The sequence below is a fragment of the Schistocerca serialis genome, chromosome 5 (genome assembly GCF_023864345.2).
Source record: "Schistocerca serialis cubense isolate TAMUIC-IGC-003099 chromosome 5, iqSchSeri2.2, whole genome shotgun sequence".
Lineage (NCBI taxonomy): Eukaryota > Metazoa > Arthropoda > Insecta > Orthoptera > Acrididae > Schistocerca > Schistocerca serialis.
The window spans coordinates 275,290,657-275,311,502 of NC_064642.1; the positions used below are offsets into that span (position 1 = coordinate 275,290,657).

Genomic DNA, 20,846 nt, shown 5'->3' on the forward strand with positions numbered 1-20,846 from the left:
GCCGCCGGCCGCGGTGGCCGAGCGGTTCTAGGCGCTTCAGTCCGGAACCGCGCGACTGCTACGGTCGCAGGTTCGAATCCTGCCTCGAGCGTGGATGTGTATGATGTCCTTAGGTTAGTTAGGTTTAAGCAGATCTAGGGGACTGATGACGTCAGATGTTAAGTCCCATAGTGTTCTGAGCCATTTGAACCCCATTTTGTAACTGTGTGCCGGACCGAGACTAAAACTCGGGACCTTTACCTTTGGTGGGCAAGTGCTCTACCAACTCAGTTACCCAAGCACGACTCACGACCCCTCCTCACAGTTTGAATTCTTCCAGTAACTCGTCTCCTACCTCCCAAATTTCACAGAAGCTCTTCTGCGAACCTTACAGAACTAGCACTTCTGGAAGAAAGGATATTGCGGAGACATGGCTTAGCCACAGCCTAAGGGATGTTTCGAGCATGAGATTTTCGCGCTGCAGCGGAGTGTGCGCTGTTATGAAACTTCCTGACAGATTAAAACTGTGTGCCGGACCGAGACTCGAACTCGGGACCTTTAACTTTCGCAGGCAAGTGCTCTATCAACTGAGCTACCCAAGCACGACCACGACGCCCTCTCACAGTTACAAGGTAGGAAGTTTCAAGGTAAGAGACGAGGTACTGGCAGAATTGAAACTGTGAGAACGGGTAGCTCAGTTGGTAGAGCACTTGCCCTCGAAAGGCAAAGGTCCCGAGTTCGAGTCTCGGGCCGGCACACAGTTTTAATCTGTCAGGAAGTTTCAGATGTCGTTTAGTTGGGCGAGTCTTTTTTTCAAGCTTCTTGACGAGTTTACGTCCCAAGAGTGAAATATGATGGGGGATCAGTGATGTTTTGGTGGGTATACCACAGTACGATGATGGGCATCACATTTACTACGCAAGGTCGTTTTACTGTCAAGGATTATGTGACCATTTCACATTATCAGATCCATCTCGTGTTCCTAATGGTGAAGCTGTGTTTCCAGACGTTAGGGCCCCTGGCTACGTAGCTCGCGTTGGTCAGGATTGGTTTCGTGAGCGTGAGGATTAATTGTCACGCTTACCAGAGTGACCACGGTCACCTGATTTCAGTGTTATTGGATCTTTGTGGACTACTTTGGAGCGATGGATCCGTGATCGCTGTCACAATATCGTTACGTCACCTTGCCACTGTTTTGCATAAAGAACTGTACAAGATTCTCTTGAAAGCCGTAAAGAACCTCTATTTATCCATTCCGAGACGACTCGAAGTTGTTTTTATTGGCAATAGTATTCCCACACTGTATTAGGCATGGTGATGTGTTGTCTTTGCGGTTTCCAACACCTGGAGTAGAAGTATGAAACCGGAATTTCCCTGTAGACAGTGCTGGCCGTCAGTGTACCGCCTGTGAGACCGCGCTTACAGCGCCATGTGCTAACTGTGACGGCTGAAGGCAACTGTCAACACAGAGTTAGCGAAGTTTCATACATCGGTATCTGTTACAAATACGGAAACTTGTCGGGTTTTGTGCCTACCAACTATGGTTTGAGGGCAGCATTAGTTTTCTTTTATAATTTGAAGAAAAGGGCTACAGATTCGAATGTTCTTCGAGTGGTTCAAAATTTCAAAAATGCAAGAAACCACTGAAAAAAATTGGAAGACAAGGAATTGCACGCCTTATTGGATGAAGATGATACTCAAGCTCAACAGGAACTCGCGGAACAATTGAATGTGACACAGAAAGCGTTTTTCTTGTTGTATAACTGCGACCAGGACGGTCGCGGGGTAGCAATGACGGAAGGCGCGGCGGGACCCGCGGAGAGCCACGCGAACAACACCACAACGTAAGAGGACGGACACGACCAACGAAGGACAGAACGGATACAACAAGACCCTACAACAGAGTCACAAGGAAACAAACACGTCCGCTCGTACACGAACCAGGAAGTAAGCGGTCTAGCGCAATGCGAGGTGTAAACCGACGTAAACGAGATTAGACTGCCTGGCTGTTTTTTTTTTTTTTCCTTTATCGTATTTCGATTCCCCCCTAAGGAGGCGGGCTGGCAGCAGCTTATTACGCTGCTCTGCAGCCTACTACAGACTATTTAAAACGTAAGAAGAAGTTAAGAAACATTAAAAGCAGGCAATAAAACGGGGACAAATTGTAAAACGGTGGAAAATTGTGGGAAGTTAAAACATAAAGCAAAGGGTTGGCAAAGCGAATAAAATACACAGGATGCAGACAGGTAACATGGTAGACACACAATTAATAAACATGGCGACAGTCTGGTTTCTGTTCACAACAGACATAAAAGCGCACCCAGCGACAGTATGATGGCCGTTCGCAACACTTCAGAAAAGACACACAACACTGAACACTCACTGTAAACACTGCACTAAAATGTCGGCAGAAAGAGGACACACCATAGCCTATGGCTGATGCAGGGAGGGGGGGAGGGGTGGACCTGGACAGATGAGGGGGAAAACAAGGAGAGAGCAGAGGAAAAACGAAAGGGGGGGAACCAAAGGAGGGAGTGGACTCATAATGGGGGTGGGGGCGAGGGGCAGGGCAGATAAAAGAGGGAATGGGGAAAGGCAGAGGAGGGAAATGCAAAAGGACTCAGGGGAGAGAAGGAGAGCAGAGAGAGGGTAGGTGGAGAAAAAAAGAGGATGGAAGGGGGGGGGGGGAGAGGGAGCCGAAGAAAAGGATGGAGGAAAGGAAGGGAGGGGGTGAGGAACTGGCTGAGCGAGAGGCCAGCTCTTAAGTACGCTATCGGGGACGCCGCTATTGGCCGCTGCAACCACGTGTTCCACTGTGGCGCACCCACACTAAAAGCGGGCCAGGAGGCGCGCGCCGCCACAGATTACGGCGCGATGGTGCAGAGACCTCAATGGGCCTTCGACGTCCATTACGTCTGGCGCGGATTCAAATTCCGCGGCGCGCGGTACCAGACTTCCGTTGAAAGCTATGAGAAAGGTGCAGAAATGGGGAAAATGGGTTCTGCATGAACTGAATTAAAGACAGCAAGCAAATCCAAAAACTTCTTGTGAAATGCTGCTCGCCAGATACAAAAGTTAGTCGTTTCTCCATCGAATATTGAATGGTGACAGGTGACAGTTTGACAATCCTAAGTGTAGTAAATCATGGGTGAATCCAGGCAAATCATCGACATCCACTGCAAGACCAAATCGCTTTGGGAAGAATACAATGCTCCGTGTTTGGTCGGATAAGAAGGCTGTCATCTGTTATGAGCTGCTAAAAGCTGGTAAAACCGTTAACACTAATCGCAACCAACAGCCAATGATGTATTTAAATTGAGCATTACGTGAAAAACAACCGAAATATGGAAAAAGGCAACACAAAATCATATTGCTCCATGATAATACCCTATTACACACAGCAAATGGGGTCAGGAAAACGATCGAGGAATTCAGTTGGGAAATACTACGGTATGTGGCTTATTCTACAGACTTGGTTCCGTCCGATTATTATCTATTTACATCAGTGGGACACGCTCTCGCTGAACAACACTTCAGTTCGTATGAAAATGAACGAAAATGGCTCGCTGACTGGTCCGCTTCAAACGAAGAACTGTTCTTTTGGCGTGACCTTCATAGCCTGCCAGCGAGGTGGGAGAAATGTGTAAATAACTTGGAGATTATATTGAATAAAATATGGTTTATCAGTTTCAAACAACAGACGTGTAAATATGGCAACCAAATTCCGGTTTCATACTTCTACACCTGGTACTTTGTTCCCCCTTATGATTAAGTGAATATTTAGGTTTCAGTAGGCAGCATTGGCGTAAAATCGCATAGGCTTTCATACACGGATATAGACTTGCCTTCAATATTATGCTGCATTAAGGTGGGGGTTGCGAGTTTAACTGGTCTACGGAAGTCTGCGGACTCCTGTTGTGCGCTAGAAGGAACTCCAAAATAGGCTCTTAGAAACACATCGACACAGTTGTCTGTCATCAACACGAATAATTTGTCCGCTTTCTTTCCATCCCGCGCGAGTACTCTTTCTGAATGAAACTGCATCCGGAAATTACTCTAGCGATAGCTGAGTAGGTCCGAGTTCCTCAGTGTCCGTTTCTTGCCCCGAGGAGTTTCCCTGCACGCTTGGCCGCCCGTTCCGGTCACAGACCTTTCGTGCCGGATACGGGCCGTATCGTTTGGTATAACTCGGCGTACTTCCTGCAAGTGTTCCAAACTCATCCCAGATACGCCGCTTGTCCAAAAAGCTACTAGACTGATTTAGTTCCTGGATTACGAGAGACGTATGCGCAGAAACTGCAGTAGCAACTTGAACTAACAACTGTAAGCGACAGATGTGCAATCGACCAGCAGTGTGAGCAGGCGGTGTTAAATAGCGGACGTGCGGCCGTAGTCTGTCATCAACGTAGTATCACAAATCGCGGTGCACCAATATTCTCCAGAATGTTTTGCAGAAGAGATAAATGTGTACAAAGTGTGTAGTGCACATCGTGTCTCCAGAACAAAACGAGCGACGCGTGGACGCCTGCCGCAACATGACTGAAATGCAAAATACGGGCAATACTTTTCTGAGAAGTATGACTGATGTTGAGACCGGGTGTCATCAGAACGAACCTACTACTAAACGGAAAAGTCAGAATTTCATAGGAAGTTTAATTCTTTGACGATATGACCGACATTCAAGCCAATGCGCCGAATAAGTTGAACAACACCCAAATAAGATTTTTTTCTGACAGTTTCACATGGCTGTATGAACGTACTGTTCGTTGTACTCGGGTGGCAGGAATGGGGGCGGGAGGGAAAGTATGTTGATCACCCGAAGCATTAAAATAACCAACTTAAATTTTCTCTACTTTTTATTTAGGTAGCCTCGAAACTTTTGTGACTGACGGGTAAAAAGAGGAGAGCGACAGTGTTGATTACCATTACGCCTCCACACAAAAATAGATGCAACTTATTTTCAGTTCAACAAAACAGACTCTTACATTGTATCCACTTGGCGAAATGGTGTGTGGTTCCTACGTGCAGGGTATATACTGGGTGCCTCTCCTATGTGTCGTCAGGCGCATTTTCTCGCTGTTTTGGGAGATATCTGCAATTTTGTATTTGTGTTGTGTAGTTGGAGGTAGCCGAAACAATTCCTGCTCTTCATATCTTTCAAGCAACGCTCGGTGTCAACAGAAAGCGAGTTAGTTTCCCATTAGAAACAAAACATCCTTCAAATCGATATTTCATGTGCCCATTTGGGCATGTAGGAAAATGGACACTAGACACGGAAAATAAACAGCAATTCAGCAGCGACTTACTGGCACTGCATGGTCGGCGGTAGCAGCCACCACAAGCCAGGGTGGTGCTGTCCCCGCAGGAATACTGGTATTCTTTGAGTTTTACAGAATACATATCGATAAAACGAATACAGCACTAGAATAATGTAAGGGCACTCTACGGACTGAGCATTTAAAATTCGACTTTAAAAATTATTATGTTCGTAATGGGGAAACAACCCGACTCTTTTGTGGATAACGGGAGCCGCATGAAGGAATTGATAAGCTCTATTTGTTTAGGGTGCCTCTAATTACACAATGCAAAAAAGAACTACAGATATCTGCTGAAACACCAGAGAAAATGCGGCTGACGACTCTCATGTGAGACACCCTTATTTTAATAACAAATTAAAATAATCTAGTGGCATATACTTTTCGAAATCATGAATGTAGAAAGGATAAAATACTGGAAGTGAAAAGTTGCTTACACATTGTATGAAAACATGACTGCAGTTATAGGGGTCGAGGAACATGGAAGGTTAGGTGACTTCAAAAATAACAATTATCCAATTCCAAGGAAGGCATTTTCTGAATGGTGCAAATATTAGAAAACTGTCAGTTTCATTAGTCATGGTTGTAAAATACTGACACGAATTGTTTGCAGAAAAATGGAGACCTGTGAAAATCACTGTGCGTTCTGCAGGATTCTATGATGAAATACAGAGAGTGAAAGCTTATCTGCAAAGTATTGAGAACCAGATAACAGTTATAAGGGTCAAAGTACGTGAAGGGAAGATGTCGTTGAGATGGGAGTGAAATAGGATTGTAGCATATCCCGTATATTATTCACACCAGGTGTAAGGTGGTAGATTAAATGGATATCGATTTGGCACCTTACAGGAGACGTTTTATGTGTTGTAACGAGTAGATGAGTATGTCATCTGACATACTTTGGTCATAATGAGCAGATGTACTTGTTAAAATGTACAGTATGTTATACAAAGGGATGACACTCGATTCAAAGGTGTTAACACACTAAACCCAAATCCTGTATGTCAGTGAGCAAAAGGTGAAAAATTTTGCTGGAGTAAACAATTTAGTTTGGGAGCAGAAGCGAGTTGCGCCATCACAGAGCACGTTTTTAAAAAGGTGTTGGTGACCCACAGTGGGAAGGACAACGAACGCTCTGGATGATAGATTGAGCAGAGCAGTTAGCAGACCAGCGCTGGTTGCGGCGGAGAAATTAATAGAAAACTGCTTTGGGGAATTTCCAAATGGCTACAAACAGACCAGCGATGCAGTTGATCACGTGAATTGCCCGTGGTGCGCATGTCATGTACACGTGCAGCTTTTAGGCGTCAGGAGTGGGCACAAAATGCCCGATTGCCTGGAATAAACTTGGAAGGAACAGAAAGGGGCGAAATTTCGACGCAGTTTAATCGTAGGCCCTTTGATATTGGCAGAGGTAGTATCAACAAGATGAAAGGAACGATCAGATTGATTTGCAAATGCGTGACGTAAAACAGCCGTGACGTAAAACACGAAGGGACACAGGTGGGGGACACTTTGCTACGAAATACGCAAGCCTCAAAACTTTGGTGACTCTCCTCTGACCAGCGTCAAGTGTAGAACATGGCGCATCACGCTCTGTACGACGCCAAAAGAGGAATTTTGTGTGAACACTGAGTTCACTTCGCCTGGCATTCAGCTAGAAATTAGCTGAAGAGTCGTTGAGCTCCAACAGCGGAGAAACGAAACAGCCACGTAGTTAAATGTTCTTGCGAGAACTGAGAGGGGATTGTAGTATACACACTGCTCCATCTACACTGCTGGCCACCGTAAATGCAACACCCTGAAGGAAGCATCCGAATCAAGTGAGATTTACACCATGGGTTTGCAGCGATGAGATATGCAACTGATTAGAATTTCAGCGCAGACGCACATCACGCGCGCCTGTGGCGCCACCTCATAGCGCCATTTAAGGCTTGGCGATTTCGACGTGTGTACGTTCGGCACGTGTGTTTACCTTGTGGTTGTTTCACAAGACGATCAGTTATGCCTCGTAGACAACAGCGAACATCGTTTGATCAAGAATCCGAGTTCGACAGAGGAAGGATAGTGGCTTACCGAGATTGTGGATTATCATACAGAGAAATCGCTAGTCGTGTTGGGCGAAACCAAACAACTGTAATGCGGATATGTGACCGTTGGATGCAGGAGGGTACGACGGACCGTCGTGGTCGATCGCATTCACCTCGGTGCACCACTGCACGTGCTGATAGGCAAATTGTGCGCATGGCAGTGACGGATCGCTCAGTGACATCCCGAACCATAGCACAGCACATTGCGTCTGTAACGCATCATCCAGTGTCTGCGCGTACCATTCGACGCCATTTATAGCAGAGTGGTCTGTCCGCAAGACGTCCATTGCTTCGTCTACCATTGACGCAGAACCACAGACGTCTCCGTCGCCAATGGTGTGATGACAGACGGATGTGGACGGCAGAATGGAATGACGTTGTCTTTACTGGCGAGGCACGCTTCTGTCTGCAGCACCACGATGGTCGGATTCGAGTGTGGAGACACCGTGGAGAGAGGATGCTGGACAGCTGCATTATGCACCGCCGCACTGGTCTTGTACCGGGTATTATGGTATGGGGTGGTATTGGATATTACTCTCGCACGCCTCTAGTACGCATTGCCGGTACTTTAAATAGCCGGCGCTACATATCCGAGGTGCTGGAGCCAGTTGTCCTTCCTTACATTCAGGGCTCGGCCACAGCCATATTTCAACAGGGTAATGCACGACCACACGTGGCACGCATTGTCCAAAGGTTCTTCGTCAATAACCAGATTGAAGTGCTTCCCTGGCCGGCTCGCTCTCCGGATCTTTCGCCGATAGAAAACATGTGGTCCATGGTTGCTCAACGAGTGACCCAGATTACTTCCCCAGCTGCCACACCAGATGATCTTTGGCAACGTGTGGAAGCTGCTTGGGCTGCTGTACCCCAGGAACACATCGAACGTCTCTTTGACTCAATGCCGAGACGTGTGGCAGCGGTGATCTCCAACAATGACGGCTACTCTGGCTACTGATTCTGGCAGGAACCACATGTCACAGACGTCTGTAAAAGTAATCGTTTGATACTTGGTCAACATGTTATCTACAAAATAAATTTTGTTGTGCTACCTCTTTTCTTTCTTGGTGTTGCATTTACGGTGGCCAGCAGTGTATGTACGTGTAAATAGCCGTATTTCCAGACTAGGTATGTATGCATGTTTTCTCGCCTAACGAGAAACATAGGACAGTTTCTGCTGATAAAATCAGTAAAAATTTTGATTAGGTTTTTACAGGATGTTTAGAGGTTGAGAGCAGCCATGCAGCCGACAGCTCATTGCACCTAAGGTAAATGCCACTGGCAGAGGCTTAAACTTGTTGATTCACCCGCCTGTGTCGACTGTGAACTCTAGCAACCTTGAGTAATCTTTTGCTCATCAGGTCATAAAAACTAACCATCGTCCACAGTCTTGATTGTCATCCTAAATAATACCGAACGTATGACCGGAATCCGATGATTAATCGTAATACTGGCCAACCTCAACTTGTAGAGAACCTTCTATATAAATTAGATATTGTTGTGTTTAGCGTAATTTCGGCTAAGCAGCACGTAATGCGTTATCTTGACAACTGCCCTAACATTGTCATGTCACAACCTATGTAAAGTCCTGTACTTCTTTGACAATAATTCTGAAATCTAACAAATTGTGTACAGCTAAACACCAACGTTCTCTGTCTACTCCTAACCCAAGTCACTGATAATAGAGATGCCAATGCAGTCACAGGGTGTTTTTGCTGATGTGTCACAAACATGAAAAGGTGTGGAGTGTCAGACAGGTACACTGACAAAGCAGTACAGGAAATCAATAGAAATTTCAAAAACGAATTAAGGTTGAGGGAGAAGAAATAACAACTCTTGATTTTGATGATGATATTGTGATTCTGACAGCCACTGCAAAGGACAAAAAAAGGAATAGTTGCCCGGAATGTGTGATATGTTTAAAAGATGGTGTAAGACAAACATCAAAAAATGTAGAACAGGAGAAATTGAATGTAACTGAATTAAATCAGGCAATGCTGTTGGAACTGAAATTGGGAAATGGGACATGAAGACATTTAGACGAGCTATGCTACAAAGGTAAAAAAAGTTAATATTGGCTCTATTCTAACATTTGGTATCTGGTAAAGCAACCGGTTATGATATTTTTTTTAATAAAGGTAGTCTTAGTTACAAAATTATTGTTTGTTAATATCAATCACGCGTATCGCCCTTGTGACGCATCGTCAGATTATGTAAAAATGTACCAGAAGAAACATCATTCATCAACTGGCATAAACAAAGAAAAAAATTATCTAGATTATTCATCTGTTAGTCAAAAGTCTTACCGGAATGGAAAAGAATATTTGCTAAGAACTACATAATAGCTTTAATTATGTTAACAACATCGTTACTAAATTAATAAAAGACAAATATGGCTCTAAAAATCTTCTGCACCTTAAAAGCTCTATTAAACTACAATAAAAGTCCATTATAAGTCATCGGAGGGAAATAAATGCAGGCATTATTGCGTGGCTATCTAAAATGCTGGACACTTGATATTAAAACCGAATTAAAAAGCATCTAAAGAATCACAATACTGTCTCACTTTCAAGGGGAAGGTTTCGAAAGGCACGAATGTAGTTTATCTGGCATTTTCAGAACAGAGCGCTAAAGCTGTTTACTGTTCTTCTGTAATGAATATGAAATGAGCTCACGTAAGAGGTGTATAGTAATATATATTCGGAATTCTATGAAAGACCTCTGAGAAAATGGCTGAAACAGATTAACTTTGGCTCAAATGGCTCTGAGCACTATGGGACTCAACTGCTGTGGTCATAAGTCCTCTAGAACTTAGAACTACTTAAAACTAACTAACCTAAGGACAGCACACAACACCCAGCCATCACGAGGCAGAGAAAATCCCTGACCCCGCCGGGAATCGAACCCGGGAACCCGGGCGTGGGAAGCGAGAACGCTACCGCACGACCACGAGATGCGGGCTAGATTAACTTTCCTGAATCGTATGACAAAGTAGTGTGGCTCTGGTTATATAGTTGCTGTTAATCTATAAACACTTCTGGCTTTATCATAAAGCAATTTACAAATACTAATTGGGGGATTTTCGAGAGTCATGAAAATATGAAAGATGGTCAAAGCGAGCTCATCTAAAGAGACTTTGCAACTTTGTAACGCGTCACACAGTGATATGGAGCAAGGTACACCAGAAAACCGATCGTGGATGTCAGCACTTACGTTGTCTTTTGGCCTGTACCACACACAAAGTGAATATGGGGCATGAAGTAGTAAATAGCTAATAGGGTTGGACGTCTTGGTTCAAATGGCTCTGAGCACTATGGGACTTAACATCTGAGGTCATCAGTCCCCTAGAACTTAGAACTACTTAAACCTAACTAACTTAAGGACGCATATGACGCACATGTACTAATATTGCAACTGCCTGTAAATTCGTCGTGAGGGAGAGAGGCGAGGAGTGGTAGTCGGTGTTACTTACTCCTCCTCGAGCTCTCTGTCCACTCAGGTCGTCCTTTTTGTGGAGGACATAACCACGTAGCTCAGGGGTGTATGTTTCACTGAAATTTGTCTCTTGCAGACATACACACATAGGTCTATCCTGAATCAATAGACGTAGTTCCTCCACATGTGTCCTGAACCCTTGCAGGTTCCATTGTAATATGGGAGCCATCACGGTGGTTGTATTTTCTGCCTCTCTTTCCGCCGAGGTGGGGAGACAGCAGCGTGTGGAGGCTCAGTCTTGGGGCGAGATGATTGCCCCATATTCTCAGACTGCATCAGCTCTGGGGAAGAGTCTGATGAAGCGTCTAGTGGGACCACATTAACATGATCCGAGTGTTTACCAGCTGATTTAATCTGTTGGTGCTGCTTGACGTGTGCTTTCCTTTGTTTAGGGGGCTTTGCTGGAACTGGAGCTGGGGTGTTTATGACCATGCTGGGCTTTGGAACAGCCTCAGCAATCGGAGAAGCCTGGGGCTCTTCAATGTTAGCTACTGTACCTTTCTCTGCTGTTCAAGGAGGGGCTACGGGCTCTGATACACTTGCTGCCTTGCACGTGCACTGACATGTGCAGGTGTTCGTGCCAACACTAACAACCTCCGTCTGTGTAGATGCATCGACTTTTGGAGGCGGCTTCTGAACAATGGAAGCAAAAGACGTAACGAATGTGGGGGGCTGCAGGCCTTAAAGATAATTTTGGCTTCACTGTAGGGGATACGCTTAGTTGTTTTTATTTCTTGTATTTTACGTTCCTCTAGGAAGATTCTACAGTCACTACTCCTAACAGGGTGGCTTTCAGAACAGTTTATACACCTGACAGGGGACGAACAGTCAATTCCGTCATGGGCAGCCTTACTACTGTTGCCACACATTGCTTCTCCTTTACATCCTAGAGTTGTATGTCCAAAACGCTGGCACTTAAAACAGCGCATTGGGTTTGGGACATACGACCGTACGTTTAGGCGAAGAAATCCTGCCTTGACGTGTTCTGGGAGTTTGGGGGTATTTAAAGTAAGAATGAAGGAGTTAGATTTCACCAGGTTCCCATCCACCATTTTCATGATGTTCTGAACGTCAACGATTCCACTCACTCTTTAATTCTTCTACAGGAATGTCAACGAGATCCCTACAGGTAATAACACCCTTACTGGAGTTCAGGGTGCTGTGAAGCTCTGTATCGATTGTGTATTCCCCCAAGCTTTTAGCTGTTTGAAGGTTAACTGCTTGCTGAGAAGTTGATGTTTCGACAAGCAGTGTCCCATTCCGTAAACGCTTCACTGATTTTAAAGTTCCAGCTATTCTTTCTAGACCCTTTTGGATATAGAATGGCGAAACCTTTTCAAAGGAACCCTCTTTTCTTTTTATTATTAAAAACACATTCTGGTTGTCAGTATGTGCTCTGTTACTCTAAACTGCTGTACGTTTGCTGACGCCTAAGTCAGGAGGACTGGCTAACCTAGCCCTCTTGTTGGATTGGGCGGTTGTGCCTACCAGCGGTCCACCCATCCCACTGGCAAGCGATAAATTAAAAGGAGGAAAAGAGGAAGAATTCGTGGTATCCATGGTCGTCCCATGTGCAACTAGGGAAACTTATGTCCATCCAGACAGAGGCTCGCATGCCTGGATAAGCCTTGTACAACTGAGGTGCGGCAGGTTCCCCAGAGGTAGCCCGCTAGCGACTGTTCCACCTCAACAGCCACGAATTTTATCGGCGCGCAGCACACCTTAAGATTGAAGGCTTTTTTTATAAAGGTATGTACCGTCCTCGCGATCCAGGCAATCAAGCCAAGATCCCGGTCCCTACGACACACAACGTTCCACTGTTGCGCCACACGGTGGTCGCTGAAGCATGCCCAGAGCTTACGGTATCAGCAGACTGGCGGCACACACCAGTCCACAGCCCGTACCCAGCAAACGAATGCTGAGCCCCCTGAGGAATAGTCGGAAGTACGGGCCAAACAATTGTTCTAAGACACAGGTTGCGGTTAAACAAACACGGGTCTTGTGGTTAGATTTAGATGGTAACCGGTACTAAAATGCCACAATGAGGACATAGAGCTTCTCGCATATAGGTGGCCTCGGAACTGAACAGAGATTACTTTTAAAAATAGTGTTTTATAGTCAATGACACAAGATGTGTAATACGCTATGAATATAACTATACTGCTTTGAGAAAAAATGTGTTGCATTACTTATTGAACGACTTTAGTATTTCCCAAATTAAAGTAAGGGCAGTGTAATTATTGTGGAAAAAGATTTCACGAAAGATCATAAAATGGTTGAAAAGGCTCTGAGCACTATGGGACTGAACTTCTGAGGTCATCAGTCCCCTTGAACTTAGAACTACTTAAACCTAACTAACCAAAGCACATCACACACATCCATGCCGGAGGCAGGATTCGAACCTGCGACCGTAGCGGTTGCGCGGTTCCAGACGGTAGCGCCTAGACCGCTCGGAAACTCCGGCCGGCGAAAGATCACATTTGAGTGTAGTTAAGGCAACACACTAACTGTAAACCCAAGTTTATTTTTGCTTTTAACTACAAAGAGTGTTTTTACCACGTACTCTTCGGAATTTTTTTTGTTGGTGTGTCAAGCACATTCGATTTGCGTCGCATTGTTTCACTTCAAGCACCGTTTCTTAACATGTCTTAAGTTAATGACAGATCTAGAAACAGTACAAATGTGGTGTGTGTAATTGTTCTCAGTTCAGTAAAGGAGAGGTAAGCCTCTTGTACGTGGTACTGTAGACGTTTTTGTCAGCGATTAGAAGTTATAGTACTAAATTACCATGGCTTTTTACTGGCTTTCTCTTGAATGATGCTTCCGTTTAAAGGTAAAATGTACCTTTGTGCTGCTCTTGTTCTGCGATGCTAATTAGGCTCTGCGACCGTATATATATTTATATTCTTTTGTACGACTATTTTGCCAGTTAATGAGGCTTTCCTACGGTGTAATTTCAAACTTCTGTTTTACTCGTAGCTTATACATGTATCAAAATGTTTTCGCGAGCATTTTCGGCAGAGTTTCATGCGCCTGTGGAGTGTGGCTTAAATTTCGAGATCCGAATATCAATGCGTCTCACGGAGTATTGAAAAACACATTAGTACCGCTGCATCGCACACGAATTACTTGTAAGGCATTTAAAACGATATGAGAGCAAGTCCGTTTCGATCTCATTGCTTACATTCATTTCAGGTCATACCATGTCCACGGTTCAAGATATTTAGAGAGGAATGCTGTCATATAATGGTGCTGAGATTTCATTCTGCAAGTACAGCAACGAAAATGTCATAGAACGCCCTCCCCTTTCATGGAAACTCTTTAGCTAGTGAGAAGGTATTTAAATGGATTTTTAATGATGCCTAATTTGCAAGTTTAACACAAACGTATTAGCCTAAGCCACTAGCTTGAACCGGTACTTAAATATTCTGAGAGTATTGCGATTACCCCTGAATATTATCGAGGATTTCGGTGAAAATATCATCTTCTGCCGAGGACAGAACTAAGCGAATTTCGTTCTAGATTCAAGGACGGCAAAGATTATGCCACGTATATGGAATTCCGGGTGCTCTAATGGCGCCGCGTTATAATTATAGCGTTTTACATGAGCAGAGACGGAGGGCTGGCGGCTGCGGCAATTTAGCCTTGTACGGGGGACAACTGTTGGGGATTACGCCGCAAATCCTCCCATTCATTCTCATTACACACTCCATTCCCTCCACTAAAATTTACTGTTTCAAAAGGGCCACGCTTTTTCCACTCTCGCTGCCGGTGTACTTTCAGCACTTAGAATTAAAGTTGTAAAAGAAGCACAAAATAAAACTCAGCTGTATGTTTGTCAAATGAATTCGAAATTGGCTTATTGAACTTCGTAATCGTTGGAATAACAGCCCTCCAATTTTGTTCTCATCCATTAGGACACGTAAAAAGGACGCGTAAAGAATGCACACCACAGTAGCTGTAATGAAAGAGCACTAGAGAGGGATACAGCCGGAAGGTGAAAAGCTAAGCGGTTAAAAGAATAACTGTTTTCCAGTTAAATGTGCTGTAGCGTTGTTGCTGTGATGTAGGTCTGCGGTGAAGTGCGACTGTGCGTAAATACTAAATGCGTTCCTGATCTGCTGATTCTTGTTGAAGATGAACGAAAAAGAGAGATGTGGTCAGATCGAAGTCTGAAACACCTCAGAACATTATGCATTTACAGCATACTGACCATGTGTTAGTCAGCCGAAGTCATTATCTGGCTGGCTCTGAGCACTATGCGACTTAACTTCTGAGGTCATCAGTCGCCTAGAACTTAGAACTAATTAAACCTAACTAACCTAAGGACATCACACACATCCACGCCCGAGGCAGGATTCGAACCAGCGACCGTAGCGGTCACGCGGTTGCAGACTGAAGCGCCATTAACCGCACGGCCACACCGGCCGGCAAGTCATTATCTGATTCATGCCTAAGTGGTAGAACAACCACACTATATTCTATACCGAAATGAACCGTTGTATCGACTGACCTGTAACGATCTTCCTGTGAACAGAGTATCAGTAATACTTTGGGAAGTATGATGTCATACCGCGAAGGGTGCGCTGACATTTTAAATGTTAGACGCACTGTATTACTTTAGAGTATGAAATGAAATTTTCCCTGTTTTTCTTTCTTTTCTTTTGTCTGCCTTGTCAACTTCAAGGTTTTTCTGGCGTCTGCAGTATCCCAGTGTTCGAATAACTCTTGAGAATGTGTCGAGATAAAATTCATATCTCATTAACCTTTTGTTGACTAAGCACATATGTATAAATAGAATGTAAATTCAGCAATGATCTGCGGTATGAGGATCCAGAAGGCAAAGGAAACTACTATATTACAGACACATGATATGTATTCACAGCACTTTGAGCTCGTAACTGATAAAGTGTCAAGATGATGTCTCCTTTCCAGATTAACCCCCACTCTGATTTTTCCCATTCTGATCTCCGGCACGTTAATTCCAAAGTTAACCACAAGAAAAATAGTGAATAACCGACGTAAGCGTCACATTCTGCGGGTCTAAGCGTCGAATATAAGAAGTTGGAATGTCTCTGGTAAGGAAGCTAGAAATTCTGAAAAGAGAGATACAAAATCTCACTCTAGACGTAGTCTTGGTCAGTGAAATGAAATGGAAAGGATTTCTGCTCAGATGAGTATAGGGTAACATCAACAGCAGCTATAAGTGGTGCAACGGGAATAGGATTAGTTATGAATAGGACCGTAGAGCAAACATCGAGTTACTGCGAACAGTTCATTGCTAGGATTGTTTTCAACAGAATCAACAACAAACCTACGACAACATCCGTAATTCGGGTATATACGTAGACGTCACAACCAGAAGACCTTTAATATTGCTCGACACCGCTTCCTTGCGAGCAGAACGCAGTATGTCTTTCTTGACGGAGAGGTATCGACAGACGCGAAAGTGGAGTATTGTTGACTACTATGAATAAACTTTGCAGCCCTATGATGTGTCCACCGAAGAGCAATTGTGCAGAGAAACATGATTTCACTAGTAACTCATTACTAAATACAGTGAATCTTGCAAATAATCAGTTACTGGTGAAAAGCAGAAACGCAACGTAAAATAATGTAATGTAAGTGTCAAAAAATAGGCAACTGTTCACATTCCGTTCGACTGAAAGTTCGACGCTCAATATCTAGAATCAGTCATAACCTTGAGGAATCCAACAGGTTCTCTCCAGACTGATTTATCTCGGAAAGGCCACTTTAAACGAAGGCAGAGGACAGGCTACGTGTATATCTGCAATCACATTTACAGAATTGGCCGAGGGTTCGTTGAGCCACTTTAAGACTATTTCTCGGCTTTTCCGGTCATGAATTGCGTGTGACAAAAATCTTTCCGGATGAAATCTTACTTAGTTTATTACGAAGACCACTTTATCCATTGTAAGCGGAAACCAAGAATATATTCTGGTGCTGAGAGGGAAAAAGTTAATGATTAAAATTTCGTGAATTTCGCCGCGACAAAAACTCCATGTTTTGATGAGTGCCACGTTAACTCGCATATCCTGTCCGGACTCTCGTCCGTTCTCTCTCTCTTTTTCTATTAGATACAAAGTGAAACGAGCTGCCCTTCATCGATCTTTTCGATGTCTTTTGTTACTCCTATTTTCCCATAAATGCAGCCTTCACTTCATCTTCCCCATTACATTGTGTTGGTTCCATGTAAATTGTTTGTAGTCGCAGTCAGATTTGGATTTGGATGACTCGATAGCCGTTCATTTTCTTGTGAATTATCGTGAACCAAATTTTTTAGTAGTCATACAAAGGACCTCACACCTTACACAGCTTAGGAGAAACTGCCATTTTTCGCGCTATGCAGATATATTTGTCTAAATGAGTTTACAATTCGTTTCGATCTTTACTTGACTTAAACGTCAGTACAGTGACAAACAGTGTATGAACGATGGCCAGTACCACGCTTAAATCTTTTGCGTGTATTAATAGCAGCCCATATAACCTTTGCTTGGTGCCACTCAGTTAGCATTTCGATTTCAGAAGACGGCTTCCGATCAGTAAACACGAACTGTAATTTGTTGACAAGAAATCATGAATCCAGTCGCAAAATTAAGAGGATACTTTGCAGATACGGTATTTTCTTAGAATATACTTCTGAGAGCCGGCCGGAGTGGCCGAGCGGTTCTAGGCTCTACAGTCTGGAACCGCACGACCGCTACGGTCGCAGGTTCGAATCCTGCCTCGGGCATGGCTGTGTGTGATGCCCTTAGGTTAGTTAGGTTTAAGTAGTTCTAAGTTCTAGGGGACTGATGACCAAAGAAGTTAAGTCCCATAGTGGTCAGAGCCATACTTCTGAGAAAACGGCGTAAAAAGCCTTCTGAAACCCAATATAAGAATCATCTCCAGTTACCAGTCGATAGTACCCATTACTTCGTGTGAATACAGTACCAGTTGTGTTTGACAAGAATTATATTTTCTGAATCTGTGTTGGATGTTTGTCAATAATTCGCAATATTTCATCAAGTTGGAACACAGTATACGTACCGAACACCCAATCAAATATATTAGAAGAATTCAAAGAAAGTCTAACTCAAAATCGAAAAACGGAGTTTTGAAAACCATTGTTAGTGGATTTAATGAATGCTTTCGTCACTCAGGGTACCTCACTGACCTGGTTTATCAAAACTTGATAAATAGAATTAGAGAAGAGCGGCACGATTCGTCAAGGGTGATCAACTGGACAAAAATGCTCAACGAACTGCAGTAAGAGACGTTTCGTGTAAGACGTGGTGAATCGCTGGAAGGCTTGCTCAGAAAATTAAAAGTGGCCAGAATTAGCCAAGAAAAATTTCTTGTCGCCAATATGCATCTCGAGTAATGAAAATAACGTCGAAACTGGGGAAATTTGTGTTCACAGTGATGATACTGACAACCTGTCATCACAGTAGCTTACCAGTTCCCATCCCTTCCTATTCCATTACCACATGTTATGCCTGATGACAGGTAGTCGGCATCCTCACTTTGACTCAAATTCCCTCAATTCTAACGTCATGTTCATTACGCGAGATGCATGTTGGAGCAAACAAATATTCTGTACTCATTTTTGGGGTCTTAAATTTTGTGAGCAAGGCTCCCTGTGATGTAACACGCCTTAATATAGAACATCTCTCACTGCAGTTCGTTCAGCTTTTCTGTCACGCTAATCTACCGGGATGAATCGCTCCTCTCAGTACAGGTGTAAATGAAGATGTAACCTGTTTGTTATTTCGTAACTCAGGAAGAACTGTAAGTTCTTTTTCACGCAAATTTTTTTAAATTTATTTTGGTGCTGCATGGTATAAGAACAAACAGGTTTTAACGAGAGTCTGACTTTCTTTCTTGTCTTAAAGGAAACGTTTAAACTTTACAGTCATTTCGGCATCCTTTTTCTCGAACTCTCATCCCGAACAAGAAAAAAGACTATCTTAAATAATATAAAACACGTAACTTGAACGAAATCAGTTAACAATGTCTATAGAACCTCGTCAGAATATATCAGTACAATTGGAAATCGTAAAGTATACTCTGAGCTCAAACTGTATCTCCTCCACGCCAATTAGCATGGAGTCCGAGAAAACCTATCATATGAAAACAAAATCACTCTTTACTTGGATGACATTCTAAAAGCGAAATTTGTGACTGGGTTGTGGAAAGTTTGGTGTGGAAGACGCAGCAAGCTATCTTGAATGGGGAGCCGTCGACGGATGAAGAGCCGGCCAAAGTGGCCGAGCGGTTCTAGGCGCTACAGTCTGGAACTGCGCGACCGCTACGGTCGTATGTTCGAATCCTGCCTCGGGCATGGATGTGTGTGATGTCCTTAGGTTGGTTAGTTTTAAGTAGTTCGAAGTTCTAGGGGCCTGATGACCTCAGCAGTTAAGTCCAATAGTGCTCAGAGCCATTTTTGACAGATGAAGAAATAACTTCGATTGTGTCCCATGGAATTGTGTTGGGACCGTTGCTATTCATGTTGCACAATATTAGTAGTAATATCAGAATTTTTGCAGATGATGCAGTTGTCTATAAAGTAGCACTGTCAGAAAGAAGCAACACAAGTATTACATCACATCTTGATAAGATTTGAAATGGTACATAGGTTGGCACCTGGTTGTGAATGTTCAGAAAATGTAAAATTGTAACCTTCACTAAAACTTAGTAAATGACGATTACATTAGTGAACAACAGCAGCCTTTGGTCAGTCCATAAAAAATCCCAAGGATAACAATTTTGAGTGATGTGAGGTAGAACAATCACATAATCTCAGTCGTAGGTGAAACAGATGGCAGTCCGCGGTTCATTCGTAGAATGCTAGAGAAAAGCGTTCAGTCTACACAGAAGATTGCACACAAAAAAACTCGTGCAATTCGTCCTGGGATAGTGTGCAACTGCGAGGGACCAGTCCAAATAGGATTAACTAAATACAGTGAATGGATACAAGGAAAGGCAATACGTATGGTCACAGACTTGTAGCCATGAGAGTTTGTCACGAAGACGCTTGAAGTAACGAAAAGGCAGATGCTTTAAAACTGGCGCCAACTATGGAGTGAAAACATTCTTAGAAAGTTTCATGAAACAACTTTAAATGATGAACCTAGTCCAGTACGTATCGTTGTCTTGGAGATAGAGAATGCAACGAGTAGTTACAGAGCGCCAAGAGGCGCTTCATTCTTCCCGCTCTCCATGCGTAGAAGAAAGGGTGTAACTGGTACAACGAGACGTATCCTCTGGCATGCACTTCACAGAGGTTTTCAGACTATGGATGTAGACGTAGGAACAAAAGTCAGCTAGTAACAGCGAATATACTGTTTGAATCCATAATTTCTGTGGGAAGCTTTCCTACGTTTGAACGGTTACGGTTTAATTTATAGGTTCTTCTAAGCCAGTAAAATACTATGTTCTATTCTTGAGTATATTGAAACAAACAATCAGTTTCTTTTGAAAGAAGTCTTAACAATTATGACAAACGTTATACACTTATTTCATAATGCACCTTTGTTTTTAACCATCGTCCTGCTTCTAGTAAATTACGTCATACCAGTTTATTTCAAATATGAAAGTCTGAGAGGACACTAGGCGAACTGCAGCTATACCGTATTTGTTGAAAGCAATATAGTGGATCTTCGAGAGTAGCAAAGGACTACGTTATCGAAAAAAGTAAATTTATGTAATTCCCGCAACTCAGTATATTTTAAATTTATTAATATTTTTATTGGTCACTAGTTTCGAACGTTTTCGTTCATTATCAAACAACTGCCGGCATGTGTAATGTTTCATTGTATATAATACATATGTTCTTACATCAGGTCAATGTAGCAAATGTTACGTGACTCTAGTACGATTTTCTCGACGTATTCAGAGTTCGATAGGCGTCTTTCGTTGTTTGTACATAGAAATCTGATCGACCCCTGTAATATTTATTACATGGATC

The 20,846-nt window shown here is 43.4% G+C and overlaps 1 non-coding gene across 1 annotated transcript; it reads left to right on the forward strand.

The window, feature by feature from the left end:
- Positions 1-662: 662 nt before the first annotated feature.
- On the forward strand, positions 663-735 carry Trnas-cga (transfer RNA serine (anticodon CGA)). Its single transcript has one exon. It is a non-coding gene; the product is annotated as a tRNA-Ser (tRNA).
- Positions 736-20,846: the final 20,111 nt, after the last annotated feature.